This window comes from Lactuca sativa, chromosome 3 (assembly GCF_002870075.4).
Source record: "Lactuca sativa cultivar Salinas chromosome 3, Lsat_Salinas_v11, whole genome shotgun sequence".
Classification (NCBI taxonomy): domain Eukaryota; kingdom Viridiplantae; phylum Streptophyta; class Magnoliopsida; order Asterales; family Asteraceae; genus Lactuca; species Lactuca sativa.
The window spans coordinates 67,724,094-67,731,443 of NC_056625.2; positions in this window are offsets into that span (position 1 = coordinate 67,724,094).

Genomic DNA, 7,350 nt, shown 5'->3' on the forward strand with positions numbered 1-7,350 from the left:
AGAATATAATATTGTAGGTTTAAAACCCTATGTGCTCATCAAGCTCCTAAGCCTGACTCACTCAACCTCTTTGTGACAGGATAGTGACATTTGAATCTACCAAGATATTCAAGGAGATTTAGACCATTAAATAAATTGATGTAAGACCTAAAAGACTAGTTTATGCTTATGTTTATGTATCAGTTATAACATCCCAATCATTTAAATATTAATGAAAAATGTTTCTTCGAAAATGCTTTTGATATTGATATCATTTTACATTAATAATGTTCAGGGACAAATTCTACACTAATAAAAGAATACTTTGCATTAAATAAGCATAAAGAAATTTTTTTTAATCATTCGTAAAGTTGGGGATGTCACAACATAGCCTGTTGAGCAACAAAGTGAAAGAAAAATGGAAATGAGAGTCACGACGCGTCGATGTTTCCAGGAGACAGACACGTGTCACCGGAGCTTGACGCGTGGCAAAGTCGCATTGCGACAAATGAAAGTTGTGGTGTGTTGGTATGGCTAACTGGCAGGACAAGTGTTACCAGTGTTGTAAAACTCGCCGAGTTGGCCAATTACTCCTCCGAGTACTCGCTACTCCCCCCCTTGCCGATGCGAGTTACATAATCCCGAGTACTCCCCGATCGGCCCTTACGAACTGAGTAGTTTTGTGAAATTCGGTTAACTCGGTGATTAATATGTATAATATACTTAATGATTTATTATTTAACATACACACATGTGATTATTACTACATATATATCTTAAATTTTTGGTAATTATTCACGAAGTGAGACCATTATGTGTTTTTCATTTTTTGTGTATTCACATGTATCCAATTTTGTTATATATTTAATCAAATTATGATTTTATCTTATGATTTTGACATATTTAATTTCCCTAAAAGTATTTCTACACAAATTTCCAAATCCGAGTACTCCCCGAGTACTCCCGAGTACTCACTACTCGGTAGTCGGTCGAACATGTACCGAGTAACGAGTTCTACAACCTTGAGTGTTACTGGAGCGTGATACATGGAAGAAACTATGATTTACCTAAGAGTCACAACACGACAACAAAATATTCACGATGCGAATATGGGATAGGTGGCAGGAGACTCAACACATATGGATACATGATAGCCATTGGGAAAACACGTGGGGCACAACACGACGCAAGGGTTGTCGTGGCGTGATTGTGTAGCCTATATATAAGTGTTATGTGTGAAATTAGGGGGGATTTTGCCCGACGAACGGGAAAAGTTGGTATGATATTCTTACAAGAATATTGTTAATGGTTCCTTCCTGAAGTGAGTAATTGTTCTTTCGGGACTAGAGTAATGGTTAGGGAATAGTGATATGAAATTTCTATGGGAATATTAATATGAGAAAATAGTAATATGAGAATCCTACCATAATATTATTATGGGAATATTATTATATAGTTCATTCGTGAACTTTATTATAGGTTTCCTTCGGGAACACTTGTTAATGATTTCCTATGGAAAGTGTGTAAAATGACTCCCTAATGGGATATTGGGCTAACTTGTTGAGATGAAATCCTTGTGTATGCGGTTTATATTGGTAACACCAATGAATGATAAACATTGACAAATATGTAAATGTTTTTGTAAAATAACAAATGTTTACATGACTATGGGTCATTATTTTTGTACAACCAAAATGATGATTTTGGTTGTTAAAAAGTTGGGATGTTTCATAATGAAAACATCGAGGATAAAATAGAACACATAAAAGATAGATAATAGATATAAACATAGAGAAAGAGATGAAAATGAGGAACAAATAATTGTTTTACTTTCCTGTATACTTAACGGAGCTTTTTAACGCCGTCTAAGACATGTGCCAAACATGAATCGTTTTAGGGATCATTTGTGCGAAAAATAAAAAATGAGAAAAAATGAGGGACAAAATAGTCGTTTTACTAATTTCCTCCACTTTTTAACGTCGTCTTAGACATATACCGAACATGAATCGTTTTAGCGATCACTTGTACAACAAATAAAATATGAGAAGACCAAGTTCAAAACTTTTGATATACCCCACAACACCATTTGTGTAATTTATTTTAGCCTTTATAAACTAATTTCTAAACTTTATTTAACTTTAAGGACCAAATATTATCAAACACATCACATGATCGACATATGATAGGTAATTAATGATGTGTCTACTACTAAAACTCATGTTACGTTATAATGACAACTAATGATGCACCCATTATTATTAATGACAAATGTGTCTTTGATTATATTAGACCTAAAAGGGATATGATTGTTTAGTTTTCGGTAACTTAGACCAATCTTGTCTCGTGCACATGCCAGAAAGTATGTTTAGTCCCTATTTTTAAAAATTAACTCGGACCGTCCCTTATTTGTTTAAAACTTGCTCACTTCATCCCTTCAGATATAAAAAGACAATTTTACCCTTAATAATTTCTTTTTTAACTTTCTTCTACTTATTTATTATTTTTAAATTAAAAAATAAAAATAAAAAACTACCCACTAACCAACCCTTCTTGTTTCCCTTTCCCCTTTTTGCTTTCATCCCCAACTCTCTTAAAACAAAAGTAGCAAACTACTCTAAGGGTCTGTTTCTTTGCATCTTAATACCTCTTAATAAGGGGTAAGTCTTAATCTTTAAGATTCAGATCGTTTGTTTACCGCTTAAGTTTGGTCTGAATCTGAATTTTAGCACTTACCGAATCAGATTTGAAACTCCATCTGAAAAAATAAAAGACGCGTTATGCCCTTAACCCTAGAACACGTTCTCTCTTTCTTGCCTCCTTCTCACCCGCTTCTTCTTCCTCACTGATCTCCAATAATCGTCCGCTTCCTCCAATCTACAACATCACGACCGCCAATTATCTCGCCCCGCCTCCGCCAACTGTCCCAGCAATATAGACCTCCATCTATTTACAACGATGCCGACCTCCGGTTGTAGGTGAGGTTTTTGTAATTTTTTTGCCCTGAAAATCGAGTATCAATAAATATCAACATGGTTTTTGTTGTTTTTTATGGAATGTATTGTTGATTGTCGGTGTCTTCTCTACCTCCGGCAACTGTTGCGCATCTGGCAACTTTTTCGTCCTACATTCCCTCTTTCTGAAAACTGATGCTATGGTATATGATGTTTGATAAATCTGAAAACTGATAAATCTTAAATGATGTTATGCCTTGATTTCTGAAATATAAGTTGATGGTCTTGCTGATTTTATTGATTTATGAAATGTATGTGTATGTATAGTTGAAATTTGTTGCTGAAATTTGTTGAGTTTATGTTTATTTGTTTAACTATATAGCTGAAATTTGTTGTTGATCTTGCTGATTTGTACTGAATTTTTGTTGAATTCGTTTGCTGAAATGGAATTATGAAATCAAGTATATGTGTGTGTATAAATGAAACTGAATTAATTTGCTAAAATTGAATTCATTTGTTGAATATCTTTCTTATGGGTTTTGTTCATTTGCTGAATTTATTTGTTGTGGGTTTGGTGGTTACAGATATAGGAGGAAGCAAGAGAAAACATGTTTTCCCAAAATGACCTTGGGTTAAAAGGGGGAAAAATGACTAGAGAAAGTTGGAATGAAGTGAGGGAATTGGTGAAATGTGAGGAAGGAAGAGAAAACATGTTTTCCCACTTGTGAGAGTTTCTGTTTGTACGTAATTAGAGAGATACAAAACATGCATGTCTAGATAGAATTATAGATCCATACAAAACAAAAATTATTCATACATTTATGTCTGATTTGAATTTATGTTCGGTTTTTATTTATGTTTAATTTGGAATTTTGCAATGTTTATATTTTTTTTATAATTATTCATGAAGTTGATTCAGTTATTTTGTAAACAAAAATCTTGAATTCAGCAAAAAATAATATAAAATGGTAAAATGGTCATTTTATCATTCAATACTATAATTCAGAAGTTCCAACCAAACATCATTTCAAATTTTAGATCTTAAACATTTAAACCCTCTTAGAAACTCAGACCTCTAACAAATTCAGATCTTAAAAGATTCAGATCTTACCAAACAACCTCTAACTCTCTCTACTCCGGCGCCGATTCTCCTCTGTGTCTCACTACTTTTCCGGCGAGAGAAGCTGATAATGATGACGATTGAAATATGAAAATCTCTTATTTCAGATCGTCGGCATCGCCGGATTCACAAAAGGACAGGACTTATGCACTAGTAATTGTTAGCCGGAAAGGCTGCAATTGATCGAAGGCATGGAACTTCGGCATCATTGTGTGTGGAATTCCATCGTTTACACTCCCTAATTGAACTTTTGCACGAGAAATCTGAAAATCTTAGATTTCAAACATGAACTTCACCACCCAACACAACTTCATCCATCTCTGAAACCAATTCTTCGTTTTCCAAAATTACTTAAGATTCAGATAAACAAAACACAACAACTGGTGATTTTTGCATTAGGGATTTTGGTTTTGGATTTGAGTTTGAATTTGCAGGTTTGATTTTGGATTTACATTTGAATTTCAGGTTCGATTTTGGTTTTTGGTTTGAGTTGTAGATTGGATTTTTGTTTTGTATTTGAGTCGCAACTTCGAGTTTATGGACGTAGATGGTAACCGGAGCTGTTGTCGGGCACTAAGTCTATAGACGAAGATGGTAACTGGAGGTGGTGTCGGGAACCGGGTTTGTAAATGAAGATGGTAATCGGGATCTTGAAGAACATTAAATGAATTGGAAAGGAAATAAAGAGATTAAGTGGGTCACAATATTTATCTTTTTTTAGTTAAAAATAATAAGAATAACATTAAATTAATTAGAAAATAAATACCAAAAGGGCATAATGGTCATTTCAGGTACTGTAAGGGATGAAGCGTGCAAAATTAAATTAATGAGGGATGAAACATGTAAGTTTTAACCAAACAAGGGACGGTCCGAGTTAACTTTTGAAAATAGGGACTAAACATGCTTTCTGACATATGCACGAGATACGATTGGTGTAATTTACTCTTTAGTTTTCTTATTGTTAGGTGGTTCACAGGGAGTTGTAAATTTCATCTTCGATTGGAATTTATGATTTCAAAGACTAGTTTTCTTCTAACTCCTTTAAAGTGTCTTTTATAAATAGGAGAAAATACTAATCTAGCAAAATACACTAATTACCTATCTAAAATTAGCCAAAAAAACACATTAGTCAAAACTAGCCCACAAAATAGTAGATAGGCTAGGGTTGACTACGGTCAACCTTCGAAAAATACTCTTTCGTCGTAATGGACTACTCTTTCGTGGTTCGTTTACTGTTTTGTGGCCCATTGGCCCATAGTATATAATGTCTTATTTTTCAGTTTATGTTAATTTTTCTTCATTTTTCGTCCATTGTCTACTATTTTTTTTTTCAATAGAGCACCCGAAGAACAACAAGGTACATCCATTTTTAATCAAAATTTTACCGTATTGTTGATTAGGATTAATTTTTGTATATGGGGATAACTTTTTTTTAAAAAAACCGACGAAACCTACGGTGTACAAGTCCATAATGCACAGGTTGTGTAGTGTGGACTTGTACACCGTAGGTTTCGTAAGAAACCTACTATTTTAATTTTTTTCGGTTTTTTTTCAACGAAAAAAGTTATCTCCATATACAAAAGCTACTCCTAATCAAGAATACGGTAAAATTTTGATTAAAAATGGACGTACCTCGTTGTTTTTCGGGTGCTCCGTTGAGAGAAAATAATAGACAATGGAAGAAATAGTAGTCAAGTTTAACAAAAAAAATATTCAAATTTAGCAAGAAAGTAGTAGATTTAAGCAAAAAAGTAGTCAAATTTATCCAAAAAGTAATCCAATTTACCGAAAAAATAGTCAACAAATTCAAAAAAGTAATCTACATTTTAGCAAAAATTATTTTATCAAAATAATTGCTAAAAAACTATTTTATATTTTACAAAAAATATTTTTTAACAAAATAATTGTCAAAAAACTACTCTACATTTTATAAACAATATTTTTAATCAAAATAATTCTCAAAAAAATACTCTCTATTAAGAAAATCCGTAGCTTTTTAACCCAAAACTGTAGACTTTAACCTAAAGCCGTAATTTTCTTTAAACAAAAAACTGTAGATATAATCCAAAACTGAAGACTACCATTTGGGAAACTGTATTTTATAGAGAGAAAAAGGTTGGATTTAAAAAAAAAAAAAAAAAAAAAAAAAAAAAAGCCCTTCAGTTTTATATCTTCAAAATTATATATATATATATATATATATATATATATATATATATATATATATATATATATATATATATATATACACACACACACACACACAACACGAAACAGTAAATAAATTAGCGAAAACAGTAGACAATTCTAAATACCTACGGTTTCGTGGACTATTTTGGGACAATTCCTAGATTTTGGTTAAAAATGGTTAATTACTTCCTTAATTTGGCTAGATTAGTAATTAGCCCCTATAAAATTCACTTGTTGAAAGAAAAAAAAATAAAAAATAAAAATAAAATAAAATAAAATAAAAAAACTCATTTACTTCAATATGATAATTAAGATAGCTTTTGTATGACATGTTAATTAAAAAGATAAAATTGTATTCATAGAAATCATTTTCTATCATTCATTTATTAACATCTTAATAAACATAACAAGATCGGTTTTGAACTCCCTCCCATTTTACTTTGTGTCGTTGTTTAAAGTTGTTGTCTCTATTATCAACCAAATTGAATACTTAAGGAATAAATTCTTCTTTGGTGGTGATTTGGAAGAGATAAGAAGATGAGTTGGTATAAAGTCAAGGCGGGTAATGGGTAAGCAACTTGGAGGTGTTAGGGTTTTAAGTGTTTTTCTCCTAAATCAGGATTTGTTATTAAAATTGATTTATGGAGATAATGGTCTCGTTGATTTTTACATGTCGAGGCCTACTTCGGGTTCCATTTGGGTTAATATTCTCAGGCTTCGTATACTTTGCATGATAAAGATATTGAAAATTTTCATGCATGCTTGAAAAAGACTTGTTGATGGTTCCTTATCTTCTTTTGGGGATGAGTTCTGGTTGCTTGATGCTCTTTTGAGAAGTAAATTCCCAAGAAGGTTTGCACTTTGTTTATTTCGGAGCCTAGAAAAGCTGATATGTTTGATAAGGTAGTTACTCAATTTTTTTTTTTTTTTTTTTTTTTGGGATTTCATCTAGAAATAGACTTGTCAAATCTCATTGGATACGTTGGTTAGAACTCTACTGTTTTTATTTCCTTGATGTAATCTGATAGCCCAACTCCTTGCTACTCCGTTCTAAAAAAACTCTGCTAAATCGATATATGCTAAGCATTTCAACTCTTTGTAGAAAGGATA